This window comes from Hemiscyllium ocellatum, chromosome 17 (genome assembly GCF_020745735.1).
Source record: "Hemiscyllium ocellatum isolate sHemOce1 chromosome 17, sHemOce1.pat.X.cur, whole genome shotgun sequence".
Taxonomy (NCBI): Eukaryota; Metazoa; Chordata; class Chondrichthyes; order Orectolobiformes; family Hemiscylliidae; genus Hemiscyllium; species Hemiscyllium ocellatum.
The window spans coordinates 42,245,515-42,264,449 of record NC_083417.1 but is presented as its reverse complement, the minus strand read 5'-3'; positions in this window follow the sequence as shown (position 1 = coordinate 42,264,449).

Sequence of the window (18,935 nt, the reverse complement as noted above, 5' to 3'; positions counted from 1 at the left end):
TCTGCTTGCAACTTTGAGTTCAATGTAATGTTAAATTAATGAATGGTATGTGTGTGAAATAAGTTGCTGATCATCGTGTGGGACAAGACCATAAAGGCACTTGAAGGTCTAGACAATAACCATAAAGTTAGGCTGCAATGGTGGAGAATGGAGGTTCCTCTAGGCATTCCTGTAAGTACCCAGCATTTTGGATGAGTTGTAGTTTGTAGGGAGGAATAGCCTACACAAACTAATTTTACCAGAAGACAAGACAGACAAGAAATGGCACATGGCTAATGATGAAACAAGGCTGTGTAATGCACTAATTACTGAGGTGATTTACTGTGCTTGCTTCCTTTAGCAACTAATTGCAATGCTCTCATTTCCTATAGTGCTTTGCTATCACATTCTGCACTGCTGAGCTACAGCATTTTTATTTCCCTTGGGCTTAGCTACAATGTCGTTCTTTCTCTCAGGGATACTCTCATTTCCTGCAGTCATTCCTCTGGATACAGTTTCTGACTTCACATTGCCCCACTGGTGCAGTTCTTAATTCTTTCAATCATTCAGTTTCTGATGATGTCTTAACACAGTCTTATATCCTTTTGGTCCCATTTTCTTCTCTTTTACTGAAACCATTTTTTTTACTGAAGTTTGCTAGGTCATGGTTTCGCCTGTCAGGGTCACTCTACTACCTTGCCAAAGAATTTTACAAACATGTATGAGCCTAGATCAGGATTGATAGCAACCTAATTAATTGAAGAGATTAAAAAACTAAAGCCATTGCAAGATGACAGGTCCCAAACATACCATCCCTGGGTATGTCCTATCCTATCACCTGAACAGGCCCACCAAAAGAGGCACCACAGTGCTAATCAGTTGGCACTGAGTTGCCCTGGAAGTCCTCAACATTGACTTCAAGTGCCATGAAATCTCATGGCTTCAAGTCAAACATGTCAAAGAAACTGTCTGCTGATTGCCATTTACCACCTCCCTTCCCAGTTCTCTCACTGGCAGGTGGGTCGGTATTCCCCTGTTTTGAATTCCAGTTGGAAGAAGCAATGAGAATGGCAAGAGCACAGGATGTTCTCTGGATGAAGAACTTTCATGTTCACCACCAACAATGGTAGTGCCACCTCTGATTGATGGACCTGATTGAGAGCAAAAGGGCATAGCAGCTAAACTGGCTCTGCAGCAGGTGGTGTGGGAGCCAAGAAGAGGGAAAATATATTTGACCTCATCCTCACCAGTCTATCTGTTACAGATGCATCTATCCTTTACAATATTGATAGGAGTGAGCAACACACAGTTCTTTTGCAGACAATGTCCTGTTTTAACATTCAGACTAATCTTCACTGTGTTGTGTAGTGCTACCACTTTGTTCAATGGGATAGATTTAGAACAGATGTAGAAATAAAACGGGGTATCCATGAGGTGCTGTGGGCCATCAGCAGCAGAACTGTGTTAAGTTATAATCTGTAACACTATGGCCTATTTAGCCCTCACTCTGCCATTATATCAAGCCAGAGGATCAACCTTGGTTCCATGAAGATACAAGAGGACATGCCAGGAGCAGTATTGAGGCATATCTAAAAATGAAGTGTCAATCTGGTGAAGCTACAGTACAGGGCTACTTGCATGCCAAACAGCAAAAGCAGTATGAATTATAAAGAGTTAAGTGACTCCACAACAGATCAGATCAAAGCTCTGCTGATTCAGCCGCGAATGCTGGTTGATGAGAGGAGAAGGTTCTGCAAATGTCTCTAACCTCATACTGGGGCAACCCAGCACATCAGTGCAAATGACAAGGCTGAAGCATTTACTCCATATTCAACCAGAATTCATTTTGGTCTCCTGAGTTCTCCAGCACCTCCATTGAGTCCTTCAACATGTTACCACATAGAAACTGTAATGTATCCCAGGTACATCTCATCAAAAAAGAGCAGGATAAATCTAACCTAGCCAATTACTGCCCCATCAGTCTTCTTCCATTTATCAGCAAACTGGTGGAAGGGGTCAAAAGTAGAGCTATCACGTATCAAAACTGAGGTCAATGGGAATTGCAAAAAGCTTTTCACTGGTTGGACTCATACCTAACACAAAGCAAGATGGTTGTGATTATGGGAGGTTAACCATCCCAGTCCCAAGGCATCACTTTGAACTCCTCAGTGGAGTTTTCTTGACCGTACCATCTTCTATTGTTTCATGAATAACCTCCTCACTCAGTCCTAATGTCAGAAATGGGATTGATCATTGATGAATGCTAAATACCATTTGCAACTTCTCCTACACTCAAGTAGTTATTGTCCATATTTAGCAGGACAACATTCAGGCTTGAGCTCGTAAGTATAAATGAACAATTGCGCCACATAAGTTCCAGGCAGTGACCATCTTCAACAAGAGAGAATCTAACAATCTCCCTTGATATTCAATAAAACTTTCATTACTGATTCACTATCAACATCTACAGGATTACCATAATCAGAACTGACCATATAACTACTGAGAACAGGTCAGAGGCTAGGAATTTTGTGAGTGTAACTCACTTTACATGATACCCAAAGCTTGTCCATCAACTACAAAGCACAAGTCAGGAATGTGATGGAATAATCCCCGCTTGCCTAGATGGGGCAACTCCAAAACCACTGAAGAAGAACCCTTAATTGCTGTCCCATCACTTTAGTCATTTAATTCCTGCATGATGATGCATTGTGACAGTAGTGTGTACCATTTAGAGTCATAGTCATAGTCATAGAGATGTATAACATCCCAACCCAATCTAGTCCCACCTGCCAGCACCCGGACCATATCCCTCCAAACCCTTCCTATTCCACCACATCCTCTGGCAGCTCATTCCATACACGTACCACCCGCTGCGTGAAAAAGTTGTCCCTCAGGTCCCTTTTATATCTTTCGCCTCTCACCCTAAACCAATGCCTTCTAATTCTGGACTCCCTGATCCCAGGGAAAAGACCTTGTCTATTTATCCTATCCATGCTCCTCATAATTTTGTAAGCCTTGGCCCTCCGACGCTCCAGGGAAAACAGCCCCAGCCTGTTCAGCGTCTCCCTGTAGCTCAAATCCTCCAACCCTGGCAACATCCTTGTAAATGTTTTCTGAACCCTTTCAAGTTTCACAACATCTTTCCGATAGGAAGGAGACCAGAATTGCACACAATATTCCAACAGTTGCCTAACCAATGTCCTGTACAGCTACAACACGACCTCCCAACTCCTATACTCAATACTCTGACCAGTAAAGGAAAGCATACTAAATGCTTTCTTCACTATCCTATCTACCTGCGACTCCACTTTCAAGGAACTATGAACCTGCACTACAAGGTCTCTTTGTTCAGCAACACTCCTTTGGACCTTATCATTAACTGTATAAGTGCTGCTAAGATTTGCTTTCCCAAAATGCAGCACCTCGCATTTATCTGAATTCAACTCCATCTGCCACTTCTCAGCCCATTGGCCCATCTGGTCCAGATCCTGTTGTAATCTGAGGTAATCGTCTTTGCTGGAGAAAGTGAGGTCTGCAGATGCTGGAGATCAGAGGGAGGAAGAGAGCTTCTGAGAAGGGCTTATGCCCGAAACGTTGAATCTCCTGTTCCTTTAATGCTGCCTGACCTGCTGCGCTTTTCCAGCAACACATTTTCAGCACTAATCCTCTTTGCTGTCCACTACACTTTCTATTTTGGTGTCATTTGCAAAAGTAACTGCATCTCTTATGCTCTCATCTAAATCATTTATGTTCATGACAAAAAGTAGAGGACCATTTAGAAGATACACTGCAGTAACTTACCAGTGCTTTGAACAGAAGCTTCCAAACTCATGACTATTATCACCTGGTAGGACAGGGGCATTTGTTACATGATATTATCACCACTTCCAAAGCTCCCCTCTAAAAAATAGACAAACCTGATTTAGAATGATATTGCTGTATCTTAACAATCATCACATCAAAATTATGGCATATAATGCGGCAAAATGAGGGTAACTCACATAAAACATCCCCCCATGCACCAATAGTAGGCGCATGGGGATTCCAACCGGGGATTACAGATGCCACCTTTAAACTCTGGAGATCCAGGGGCATCTCATGCTTAGGGGACCTATTTAAAGATGGGATCCTGATGTCCTTTGAGCAGCTGCGTCTGAAATTCGGAATACCTAATGGGGATCTCTTTCGATACTTCCAAGTTCGAGATTATATACAGAGGAAGACTACATTAATAGATAGTCTTTATAAATCAGACAGAGAACGTAATGTCTTACGACCAGCGGGGGCATCCTCCGTTAGTACTATATACCATTTGCTACATGATGGAGTCTCAGGAGACATGGATGACCTGCTTAAAACATGGGAGCAGGACTTGGGGCTAGAAATCTCTGAGGATATGTGGAATGACATTTGGGAAAATGCTAGAAGAATTGCTATCTGTAACAGAACTCAGACTATCCAACTAAAGATACTTCATAGGGCCCATATAGCTCCGGCTCGACTGGCAAAATTTAAGGCAGGAGCATCTCCAATGTGTCCTAAATGCAAAATAGAGGTGGGTACTCTTGTACATTGTTTGTGGACTTGTCAGAAAATCCGCAGATACTGGACTAAAGTGGCAAATACCCTGACAGAAATTTTAGGAACGGAAATTAGGGTGGACCCTGTATCTCTCCTTTTGGGCTTTTCGAATCTCTCATCTCTGGATATGCATGGGAAGAGACTATTTTCTATTCTCTCTTTCTGTGCAAGGAAAAATATTTTGGTGAACTGGGTGGCTGAGGGCCCCCCTGGACTTTCAAATTGGCACAGATTAATTATGGAATATATCCCCCTTGACTTCCTCACAAATATGGTGCACCGAAAGACTGAATTATTTTATAAAATATGGCAGCCCTTTTTGAATTATATAAATGCAGATATTTCGGCTATCCTAACAAGGGCTTTTATTTAGTGAAGAATTCAGACCGGGCTGCTCCGGGGCCCCTTGGGAGAGGAATCCTGCGCGAATACGGGTTTTATTATATTTGATGTTTATACATTCCGAGCATGTAAGAGACTTAGGTATACACTCTGGTTAGTTATAGGTTAGATTAGTAGAAAGTTGAGTTTTTTTTCTTTCTTTTTTCGTTTCTTTTTTTTTCTTTTTTTGTTTTCTTTCTTTCTCTTTTCTTTGTTAAATTATGACTATTGTATATATGATTTAATTGTACATCAATGTTTGTATTTGAGAGTTTTGTTTATTTTTGTAAATTTGCAAAAATGTTAAATTTCAATAAAAATATCTACAAAAAAAAACTTATGGCGTTCCTTTCTAATAGTTCATTAACCCTTCTCAAGGGCAATTAGGATTGGCCAACAAATGTTTCCCAATGTTCACATTCATGAGAATTTTAATAGTTTAGAATTCTGAAGAAGAATAATTTTGGATTCAAAATATCTACTTCTCTCCTCACAGGTGCTACTAGGCCTGTGGAATCTTTCCAGCATTGCTTGTTTTTATATATTAAAACAATGGTACCTGACATCCATACGCTGGATAATTTCCCTCCTCCCCTCCCAGCCTATGGCCCATGCTATGATAGACAATAATGAAACCCCAACTCAGGTGAAATCATGCAGGTAGTACTGACCAAGAATTATACACGGCACTATGTCTCAATGCTACACCTATCCACCAAGCTATTGGGACAGTTGATTGTGCATCTCACACCGAGTCTCTGTGATGCTTGCTGGTCCTCACTGTGATTTGCTTGCTCGTATAATGCTTCATTTCTTTTCTGCTTGGCCAGGACACTGTCTTGCATGTAGGACATTTGGTAACTGTGAGTAACTTGCTACTATGACCTATTTTGTTGTGAACCTGTTCCATCGTACTCTTCTCTGAGAGGGAGTCTCCATGAGATTCTTAATCACTGAGACTTGTGTGTAAACCTTTCTCTCCAATGTTGCATTATCGGTGCAAAGATAGGTCGTAACTTTAGAAGAAATGTGGGCTGACCCACACCAGAATCTACCATTCTATGTCTTATTGGTGTTTTTTTTAACAATGTACAAAGTTATCGGTGGTATGCAAAATCTCCCTCTGTACTATTCTGAAAATTGATTCAGTCTCTCACTTTATCTATGGACATATGGACATCCTTCAATAAGTTGTAACAATTGCTTGATTTCAATGTAAACTGGAAGTAATCATTGAAAACCAATTTTGATCAAATGTAATGTAACTAATTTTAAGGGGCACACAATGTTAAACAATTTCAGGACAAGCAAATTTTTAATGCCAACTTAAAAAATGGATAAGCAATTGTTGACGTACTTGTGTGAGGTGCCCAGGAACATTTCTCTTTACTTCGTATGAAATTACGTGTTACTTTTTTCTAAAGCAGATCATGTTCCTATTTGCTCCAGTTCATAAACGCGTGTTAATTTTAGTTTCTCTTTCACTTCTCAGCTGTAACAAAGAATAGAATCTGACAGCACAGAGGAAGGCCAGTTGGCCCATTCAGTTTTGTGACACTGGTTCTTTGAAAGAACTTGTTCTACTTACTTCGTATATCCTGACTCTTACCTCTTAATGTTGCAAATTAGTCCTCTTTAGTCATATGTCTAATTGTGTTGCAGATTCATGCTTATGCAGTAGGAATAAGCACTCGTTATGTATGGGCTGCAGACACATTAATCTATTAGTGAATCAAGAGGATATCTTGGGGCTTTGATGGAACTACCTTGTGCAGAAACTACTTCATTCCTGCAACAACAGGTTGTTGGCAGGTGACATCCCAGGCATTAAGCTAACAGGTTCTGGATCAGTGGTGCTGGAAGAGCACAGCAGTTCAGGCAGCATCCAACGAGCAGCATTAATTCCCTGTGGCATTGTGTCTTAAGCATATCAGAAAAACTCCAGTGATCGACTTGTGAGACAATGATGGGGAATGACAAAAGTAGGTGGAGTTTTTTTCAATTTGTGCCACTTTGTTCCATGGCTGGCGATCTTTGTTATTTTCCCATATTTTGATGTAACTTACATATATTTACAGTAAAAATCTACATTTCTGTGGTGATTCTCAAATGCAGAGTAATGTTTGAGGCCTATTATCTATTATATTGCCAATGCCAAACCAAGAAGAAAATTGTCTTTTGGTGGGCAAGCGCTCCAACACAAACTGTAAATCATGTGCAAAAGCAAGGGGAAGTGTACAAACTTAAATTTAGATTTATTTTGGCTTGTAGCAAATTGTTCACACTGACTGCTGTGAGTTAATAAATGAGAAAGAGTTCGCTTCAAACTTGGACCATGGTAATTCATAATTGTAAGCGAAATGTCGAATAAACATATTAAATCTACAGCAAAGTAAGTATTTCAAGGGAAATTGCCTGTGCACCATCTTATGAAGTTAAGTTTTCCTCCACTAGCTGGTGCTAAAGCCATAGCAATTCAGTCAAACAAAAGCCCAGTGTTCTGAAACAATGCGTTTGATGCAAACAAGGTCTGGCAATGCTCTTCTGCAGCACCTCAGAATATTCATTGCGTTTAAAACCATGCTATAGTGCAAGCTGTTGTTGTTGACTTCACTGTTTTATGCCTGTATCATTAAATACTTTTGCTTCACAGCCTGTCTTGTAAGAAAAATGATTTGCATTTAATAGTCCTTTTTATGACCGCAGGATGTCTAAAAGCACTCTACAGTTAAACAAATGCCTTTGAAAAATAGTCACTAACTATAGTTGCACACATCAAGCTCCACAAACAGGAATATGGTAATGATTAGATATTCAGTGTTTACAGTGTTGTTAAAGGGATAAATATTGGCTAGGCTATCAAGGAGAACACCTTGACTCTTCTTCAGAACAGTGCCATGGAACCTTTTATATTCATCTGAGAGAGTAGACCGGTTCAGCTGAGAGTCTCAGCTGAAAGATGGCACCTTTCACAGTGCAGCACTCCCTCAGTACTAGAGTGTTAATCTTAATGTTGGGCTCATGTCCTGCAGTGACAATTGAATTTGCATCATCCTTCTGAGTTAAAGATGAAAGATGTTAAACGGTAATCCTCTCTCCACAAAAACTACCCGACCTGCTTATGTTGATTTTGGTTTGTCACTGATGTTCTTCTGTATTGGTGGCAATCATTTCTAATACTTAACCATTTCATTGGAAGCTTTCTAATCCAGAGGTGACAGACTGTCAGGAGGGTAAAAAAAATGCCAGATACAATCTGGGCCAATGGTAAAACATAATCTATTTGCAAAAGAGTTTTGTTTAATGTGAATAGTTAGAGAAATTTCCTCCAAAGAAATTGTATGTTTTTTTAAATAATGGAGTGAAGATCGTTTCACATTTTACTCATGACTAAGTGAAATAAAGATAATGCAATCCTACACATAAAAATACAAAAAGAAAACTGAATTATTGTTGGTGATGATAATTTACCTCCATTTTGAATGGTTTAAAAAGTAATTAAAAACCTTATGCCAAGTGAAAATGTACTTCAAAGTATCTTCAGCAACATAAATCACCATTATGTTTTCTGCATCCTTATTATGTATTCCAAGACTGCTCAATACAAACCAATATAATCGGTGTGTGATAATGTAATATTAATATATGGAAACCTGGGTTCAGAAGTGGTCAAGAGCATGTATAGCTTTCAGTTTAATTTGTATTTGTATGTTATGTGCGTTAAGAAGTAGACATGATGTAGAGGTGGCAGTGTTGGACTGGGGTGGACAAAGTTAAAAATCATATAACACCAGGTTACAGCCCAACAGGTTTATTTGGAAGCACTAGCTATTGGGATGCTGCTCCTTTATCAGGTGGTTGTGGTGTCTGATGATCTTGCTCCACAGCCACCTGATGAAGGAGCAGCGCTCTGAAAGCTAGTGGTTCCAAATAAACCTGTTGGACTATAATCTTAAGAAATAGAAACATAGTATAAGTTTTATTTTGAGTGCTGTGAGTGGTCCTCAACATTGTTTACAAACATTTAAATAAGGCTGTAAAAAACTCTTGAGGTGAATAATCCAGAATAGAAGAAAAGATGGGTTGATGTCTCGCAATTTAGTGTCCTATAATACAGTGAGACAGACAGGAAAGAATTAATTTAGAAAGGCCGAACTATTCTAATAAGAATGCTGAAAACATGATGGTGATTTATGTTGCTGAAGATACTTTGAAGTGCTTTTTTTACTTGGCCTAAGATTTTTAATTACTTTTTATATCATTCAAAATCGAGGTTCTTTCAGAGAATAGTTGATCAAACAGAGAGAAAAGATCTATAACATCAGCAGTGTAGTTTGGGAGTCTCCAAAATAGAGCAGAAATAAAGAAGTAATAGAAACAGAAGACTTTAAGATGTCAGAAAGGAAGACATCCTACAAGGTTGATACATGCGTAAGTTTGAGGAGCACATGTTAAGGAGTGAATGAGCTGGATGAGCAGTTTATTTTAGGATATCATGAAAAGATCCAAAAATGATGACATGGAGTGATGCTGAAGTTTGCTGGAAAGTACAATTGTGCTATCTAAATGAGGGAAATGAGGGAAAGTGGAGTTTCTACTGAGGTTTGAATATCCATAAGATTGTTGTGAGGGGAAGAGGACTGAATCTTATTTTTTGATATCTGTAATAATTCTTACATGCTGTAAAACCATTCTTGTTTTCCTTTTGAGTGTAATAAACTTTTAATGTTCTTGTTAAGAGTAAATTGGCAGCCTCTTGTGAATATACTCAGTGACTGACAACCACAATAAACAAATTGAAAAGTAAATATGATGCTTTATCTAGCTTGGCTTCACTCTTGAGATCTGACTTAATCAGTATTTTCATCAGCTGAGATCATCATATCTGATACATTTCCCTTACTTTCAAGCATAAATTTCCCATTTCATTTCTAAAATGTGCCAGCCTTGCTTAATTCTCCTTAACTGTGTTTTAAAATTATGATGACTATTGAAGTTAGAAAACATATCATTTCTAATGTAACACCTGAAATGTTCAGCTTTATCTTTCTGAAATAGATCAGCCTGCTAAGATTTTCTTTTGTATTCCACTGTTTAAAGTGGAGTCTGGGGTATTTGCCTGCTCCGCTCAGCTTCACCTTCAGGTAAATATATTTTAAATATTTATCTTATTGACAGTGGTTATCTTTTGATAGGTAGCCTGTCCACTTGCATATCAACCCAGCTTTCTTGAATGTAGCAAGATCATAATTGCAGAATGTTGTCAAACATTTTCTGGCCCCTATTTCATATAAAGGACCTAATGCCAGTTTCAAACTTAAGACATTTAAGGATTTTTTGCTTGCCCACATAGATCTGTAAGATGATGAAGAAATGATTCATAATGAATGTAGAATCCCTGTCCACCATGTTGGAGACTTAGGAGATCATTTAATGTATGCAGACAAAACAAGGTTGTTCAATTGAATTTTTAGGCTATCTATGAAGTGAAAAAATGAGATAACTTCCATTTTTCAATGAAGAGCACGAAATGCAAGGTGACCTGTTCATACCCAATAGCTGTTACTTTTTGTTATGAAGTTGATCAAGCTCCTCAAATTGACAGTTTTCTTTAAAACAGGAGAATTATGGCGGATATCTGGTGCAGTTTAAATATTAGCTGAAAATTCTAATTAGCTGGAACTTTTAGAATCATAGAATCCCTACAGTACAGAAAGAGACCATTCAATCAAGACCGCGCCAACCCTCTGAAGAGCATCCCACTTAGACCCAGAACCCCACCCTAATCCCTGTAATCGTGCACTTCACATGGCCAATCCACCTAGCCTGTATATCCCTGGAGACTATGGACAATTTCGCATGGCCAATCCACCTGAGCTGCACATCTTCGAACTGTGGGAGGAAACCACAGAACACGGGGGAAACCCACACAGGTATGAGGAGAACATGCAAACTCCACACAGACAGTCGCTTAAGAATGGAATCAAATTTAGGTCCCTGGCATTATAAGGCAGCAGAGGTAAAAACAATGACTGCAAATGCTGGAAACCAGATTCTGGATCAGTGGTGCTGGAAGAACACAGCAGTTCAGGCAGCATCCAATGAGCAGCAGCAGTGCTAACCACTGAGCCACTGTTATTTTAATAGTGACCCATGTTTCCTCCCTTCCTTACCTGAAATGTTAAAATGAATAGTCATTGGAGTTTACATCATTACCATGAATATTGCATCTGTTCATGAAAGTGGTTTCTTTATAATTCATAATATTTAGGTACGTAATCCTTGTTTCCTATTTGCTTAATCTGGATATCACCATCTTGTGGAATTTCATGTCATGTGGTCAAATATCTGTGAATTAAGAATGTGCCTGTTCAGTCTCCTGAAGACCCAGGCAGGGAATCTACCATCCTGAATAGACATCATCTTGAACCAAGGGGCAGATGACAATGATTTTCTAATGTCTATCAAAAACATAAATTATTTTTTTAAAAAAAGATAATGACAGGAAAGTCATGGTATCAACAAATATTATATTTCCTACTAACTAAGCTTTGAAAAATTATTTAGATATGGATAAAAATGATTAGCTTTAACATTTTGAGTAGTTACCCAGCAGCATTGTCTGATTATGTTCTGTTTGTTAGATTGTTGCTCAGTGTTTACAATAAGAAACTACTAATCTAAATACCAATTCTAGAAAACTTTATTTAAAATATACTTAATCAGAAAGATTTCTGTTATCACATGTGATTGTTCCATGAAGGTTAAACAATTGAGATTGTATTAATTTTGACTAAAGAAGAACATTTAAAATTGAAATTATCTTAAATTGAACAATGACGTCTAATTACCAGCTAATTCCTGTGAGCAATAACATGCGCTGAAATCAAGAGAATGGACATTTGTGGTGTACTGACAAATAAAAAAGATGACTATTTGCTTTACAGTTTATCAGAACTAAAGGATCGTGAAAAAACCCCATCAACATTGACTTCAGACTCTTGCATATGAGGATGAATGTCGACTTGTAAACCGGATTCTTCACATTGTTTCAGCAAAGTAGAAATATTGTTTTGAGACAATCGCAAATATCTGAGGGAAAAGATAGTTAAAAGTATGCATTGATAGTTTGCTGCACATAATCTATTCTCCAAATAACGATTTTAGTGTTTGTTAATGACAATTATTTCGTACAGTATCTTTCTTCTAATCTTTGCAGTCACTTCCGAAGACTAATTCAAGGACTCAACTATCTTTATAAAAGATATAGTTAATATCTATATGCTGCTGTTATCACCTAATGCTTCCTAAAATTAATATCCTCCAAATTCTGGTGTCACAGTGTACAAGCAAATTATTGCTCATTTAATATTGCCATCTATTGTGTTGATGCACTTTTGATACTTGATTTTCATAAGTACCAATAATTCATTTTCCCTGGAGCCAAATCACTGATGTAGTCAGCAACAAAAAATGAACAGAAGGAAGAAAAATAACGTCATGGACATTTGAATGGTGAATTACAAACATAAACAAGTGTCATTGCTTGTTCAGTAATGGGCTAGAGTACACCAGTTTGAATGGTGCTAACATTATACATAATGGCGAGTTTTGAGAAGATTTGAAAATCAGGTTGGGGTTCTGAATGTAGGTCTGTTCAATGAGGTTTGTTTTCAGAAGTTTCAGCACTATACCAGGCAATATCTTCAGTGAGCCTCCAAATGAAGCACTGGTGGTGTAGCCTGCTTTCAATTTATATGTTTGAATTTCCTAGGGTTGGTGATGTCACTTCCTGTGGTGACATCATTTCCGATGGTGATGTTATTTTCTGTTATTTTTCTCAGAGGGTGGTAAATGGGATCCAAGTCAATGTGTTTGCTGATAGAGTTCTGGTTGGAATGTCATGCTTCTGCGAATTTTTGTGCGGGTCTCTGTTTGGCTTGTCCTAGAATGGATGTGTTGTCCCAGTTGAAGTGGTGTCCTTCCTCATCTGTATGTACCTTGCAAGAATTGTAACAAACACTACGTTGAATAAACAGGCAGAAAACTAGCCACCAGAATACATGAACATGAACATCAACTAGCCACAAAATGACATGACTCGCTCTCACAGTATACTTACATATGGATGAGGAAGGACACCACTTCAACTGGGACAACATATTATTTCTATAAGCCACCACATACTGCAGTACAGAGAAATTACGCAGAGCAGAGGAAAATCACCTACAGTGTATTAAAAAAAAGTACCCAATGAATACAGTCTGCCAATTTCTGAGCAACAAAACCAAACAAGCAGACAAAATATGTCCAGAAATCCTAGCCACTCTCCCCTACATCAAAGACATCTGGGAAATGACTACCAGACTACTCAGACCACTTGGCATCTTGGTAACCCACAAACCCACCAACACACTAAAACAGCAACTAATGAATTTGCAAGATCCTATACAGACAACAAGCAAAACTAATGCCATCTACAAAATACCTTGCAAGAATTGTAACAAACACTACATTGGACAAACAGGTAGAAACTATTCAAAGTTTGTGAGAAGATTTGTAGCTCGGGTTCTCATTGTGGTTCCGTTCGCTGAGCTGGGAATTTGTGTTGCAAACGTTTTGTCCCCTGTCTAGGTGACATCCTCAGTGCTTGGAAGCCTCCTGTGAAGCGCTTCTGTGATCTTTCCTCCGGCATTTATAGTGGTTTGAATCTGCCGCTTCCGGTTGTCAGTTCCAGCTGTCCGTTGCAATGGTCGGTATATTAGGTCCAGGTCGATATGCTTATTGATTGAATCTGTGGATGTGGGCCATTCCTCTAGGAATTCCCTGGCTGTTCTCTGTTTGGCTAGTCCTATAATAGTAGTGTTGTCCCAGTCAAATTCATTTTGCTTGTCAACTGCGTGTGTAGCTACTAAGGATAGCTGGTCGTGTCATTTCGTGGCTAGTTGGAAACGACACGACCAGCTATGCTTAGTAGCTACACACGCAGATGACAAGCAAAATGAATTTGACTGGGACAACACTACTATTATAGGACAAGCCAAACAGAGAACAGCCATGGAATTCCTAGAGGCATGGCACACATCCACAGATTCAATCAATAAGCACATCGACCTGGACCCGATATACCGGCCACTGCAACGGACAGCTGGAACTGACAACCGGAAGCGGCAGATTCAAACCACTATAAATGCCGGAGGAAACATCACAGAAGCACTTCACAGGAGGTTCCCAAGCACTGAGGATGTCACCGAGACAGGGGACGAAACGCCTGCAACACAAATTCCGAGCTCGGCAAACAGAACCACAACAACAGGTAGAAAACTAGCCACCAGGATAGATGAATATCAACTAGCCACAAAATGACATAACCCACACTCACTAGTATCCTTCCATACAGATGACGAAGGACACCACTTTGACTGGGACAACACATCCATCCTAGGACAAACCAAACAGAGACATGCACGAGAATTCCTAGAAGCATGGCATTCCTACCGGAACTCTATCAACAAACACATTGACTTGGATCCCATTTACCACCCTCTGAGAAAAAGAACAGGACATGACATAACAATAGGAAATTATGTCACCGCAGGAAATGACAGCACCAATCCAAGGAAACTCAAACATATAAATAGAAAGTTGGCTTCATTTGGAGGCTCAATGAAGATGCTATCTAGTATGGTGACGGAATGTCTGAAAATGAACCTTCTAGTTCAGTGAGCAAACCTACATCCAGAATTGTACGTATAATGTACTAAAGAAAAAGGGGTGCAAGGATATATTTACACTATCATTCATTTATCATTTTACTATATTTGAATCATATACACAGACATAGCTGAATAAAGTATGCACTTGCAATCTTAGTGAAACTGAATAATGCTAAATTACATAGACTAAATATGAGTTGATAAGAAAGTATTTTCATAGTATTTTATATGTTTTTCAATAAGATACTACATATTATCTTTTCAATTGGCAATTATTTTCCCTTCATAATCACTCACACATTTACCAAGAGCCATTTGGTCGTAAATAACTTGAGTATTGTTGAAGAAAACACATTTTGTCAAAGCTTCTCATCTTATTCTCAGGTCAATTTGTAAGAAATACCAAAGTAAAGGGAGAACAGCACTTATAGTTAATTGAAGGAGAGCGCTGATTCATTGACAAATTGACTTTGATTGTTAAAGGCTTGAAATGGACTGCCAAGCTTTGTTTAACTTACCAATCAATTCAAGAATTTTCCATTTGTGAACACCCCTTGGCTCAATTTCATCTGCTACTAGACTTCCCCCATTGCTTGAATAAACATCTGTGTAAATACACTTACGCTGAGAGTCAGGTAGGTTGCATTTAAAAGGTACAGCAATCCTTCAACTGTCCTTCAAATCTTCAACTGCCTTTAAAACACAGCCTTGTACCTATTTCCATCCACATTAAAAAAAAATTTGTTTTTTTCTTGCAAATTGTCTGATGAATGCAAGAGGAAAAGCTTTGCCATAATGTGCCTTTTTTGCAACAAAGCTCAGATATTGTTCATTCAAGTCTCAAAACAACAAGCTGTGATAGTTAATTCAGTAAATGTTCATTGGCGTTGAGTGCCAAAGCATTGCTACTGGGTGAATGTGGTCAACAATATTTGGTCCGATAAAAAGCCATAGTGCCCATTGTAAACAGAAAGACAAAGGCAAAAACTATTAATATTTTATACTCAACAATCTGAACACTGGAGAGTCATAACTGTAGCTGTATCAGGTGATTGAAGAAAATAGAAACAAAACTCGATTTTACAAATATCTTTTCAGGCACACATAAAAAACGTGTTTGTGTGAAAATTGGAATAATTCTGACAACTCTGGCCTTAAGGTGAAACTGTGCGCATTATGGAATGAATCAGGATATGTTTTTTGCTGCTTTATCATATATTTGTGTAACTAATGTACTTCAGAGCAATGCAGAGATGACATTAGTCCATTTACAGCATTTTCAAATTTGTGAGCAACCACAGGATTTCAACACAACGCTTGCTTTTTAGATCTTTCTGGAAGCTTCTGTTTACTTCACAGAGGCTCCAACCAGGATTAATAAATCAAGCATAGTGAACATAGATCAGTCAATAGACTAACATAATCAAACACAAATCAATAAGTCAGAGAACATTAGATGATACACTAAAATTATTTGATTTGCACATTATATTTTAATTTCATTTTTTTATGTTGTTGATGTGATGAAATACTATCTACTTGTCTAAATGAATGCAGTTTCAACAACACTCGAGAAGTCAAACCTTCCAAAGCAACCCATTTGATTGTCACCCCATTTACTGCTTTCCCTATTCACTCCCTTCATCACTGAAGCATAGTGGAAGCAGTGTATACTGTCTGTAAGATGAACTGCACAAACTCACTGTGCCTCTTATATTAGCACCTTCCAAACATGGGGCCTCTGCCAGATGAAGGCCAAGGTCAAGTATATGACATCACCACCACCTACAGGTTCTCCTTGAAGCCATGTACCATCCTAACTTGGAATTATATCTCCTTTCCTTCACTATTGATAGGTTCTTCCTCATAGCATTATGTGTGTCCCTACACCCAAAGGATTGCTGCAGTTTAAGAAGGTAGCTCCGCACCCATTTCAGTAGGGAAGTTAGGGATGGGTAATAAATGTGGCCTAGCCAGTGATGCTCATATCCCACAAACAAATTTTGTAAATATATTATTGTTAATTTTATTACCTGCATCTTAGAACCACTTCAGGTTTGAATGCCTCAGAACTTGTAGATTGATCTGTAATATCCTCATTTGTGACCTTTGCAAGCATCTCATTTAACCTTTTATCAAAGGCAACAGATCCATAAGCACTGTCACGTGATTCGTTCAGAGGTTTGCTTCCAGCTGAAGAAAGGATCTTTGACAAAGAGGGCATCCTTGTGGTTGTGCCACGACTGCCAAGACTGCTTGGAATCTGGCTGGAACGTGAGTATGATGTGCTATATTTATTCAGTTTAGCCAGATTGACACTTCCTGGTACACTCTTGTTCAGGGTTTCTGTGTTCCTGGAGGTTGGCATGTTAGTTGGCAAACTTAAACGACTAAATGGTACTGATGATTTTAGATGCAATGGCCCTGCAAGAAAAGGATTCTGTGTTACTAAATTTTCCTTAAAATTGAAATCTACTTACTGTAAGGAGCAATATTATATTGAAAACATATGCTCGGCCATTACTTGCTTTAGCATTGTTTATTTTTTCAAAAAAGTGTAAAAATCTGACATGAAATTACACTGGGCCCAAAATTCAACAAAAACACACTCAGGAATGTAAACCTCGGTTATCCAAAATATATGATTGGAAATAAAAAATAAATTATTCTTTTCATTCTATTTTATTTCTCTCCCTCCACTGACTTGTCACAAATAAAGTTCCACATACACTGTGGCCTTTGCGCACAGAAGGAATAGAACTATTAGAGCAAACATTGGTCATTGGCAGACTGCAGCTACAGACACGAGGCTCAGACTTTTGCCAGGATGGAAAGCCTCTCCCTTGAAGTGAAAATGGCGCAAGTGGCTGCAGATCACAAGCTCCATCCTTGCATGCAGCATGTCCCATTGTCCCACGGGTGGAAATGGATTCAGCTCAGGATTCATGTGTATGCTGTTTACAGAGGCAGATGACCATTTAAATCAAAACTGAAAGGACTGTGGATGCTCTAAATCAGAAACAAAAACAGAAGTTGCTGGGAAAACACAACAGGTCTGGTAGCATCTGTGAAGAGAAATCAGAGTTAACATTTTGGGTCCAGTGACAGTTCCTCAGGCGCTGCCAGACCTACTAAGCTTTTCCAGCAACTTCTGTTTCTGTTTGCCGCCAATTAAATCATCAGCTTTCTCCACTCCTGCATGATTTTGTTGAAGTTAACATCTGGAGTACAAAATGTGCAGATTAGATCAGGATCAAGAAATCTGAATCTTATCGATTCATTTGGATAGCTAGAGTTCCCTGTTGAAGATGTTAGTTAGCCCTTTGGATCTGGTCCTGGGATATAATCAGGGGAAGCAAATCTGCCCTTTGCTGGAGGTTTATACCTTTTGAGAGAGGAACTCTACCCCTTTGAAAGAGTTTGCTTCTATTTGAGATTGTTAAAAAACAGACTGTGTTTAAAAGATGAATAAATGTATTGGTTTGGAGATGCCAGTGTTAACCTGGGGTGTACAAAGTTAAGAACCACACAACACCAGGTTGTAGTCCAACAGGCTTACTTGGACACACTAGCTTTCGGAGCGTTTCTCCTTCATCAGGTGTTTGCGCTCTGAAAGCGAGTGCATCCAAATAAACCTGTTGGACTATAACCTGGTGTTGTGTGATTTTAAACTAAATTTGTTGGGACTGACAACCTGTCAAAGAACTGAAAAATGGTCAAAATTATTGTTCCAGGCATTTCAAACTCCTGGCTTTTAAATCTTGAAAAAATGCCAGGAGAGTACAAAATCATTGCTTTCAATGTAACTCTGTTGACACAAGTGTGAGGATTTCCATTACTGGATGAATGCTGCAGAGTTATTTTTACAAGGATCCATTAAGGCAGTGTGGTGCCTTCTATTTGTTCAGTTGGATTGACAGCTGCAAGTGGCTTTGGACTCTGACTGAAGGATGAATTCTATTGGGGGTTGGGGGTGAGGATGAGGGTGAGAGAGGGGGTTACTGGTTACCTTACTTGAATGGACAACAATGGCAGGTATTCCTGGATATAATGTAGAAGGTGCAGGATCAGTTCATTCCAAAGAGGAAGAAAGATCCTAAGGGGAGGCAGGGCCAGCCCTGGCTGAAGACGGAAGTTAAGGAGTATGTGAAGATAAAAGAGAAGTATAAGATAGCAAAGGTGAGCAGGAAACCGAAGGACTGGGAAACTTTTGAAGGGCAACAGAGGATAACTAAAAAGGCAATACACGGAGACAAAATGAGATACAATGGCAAC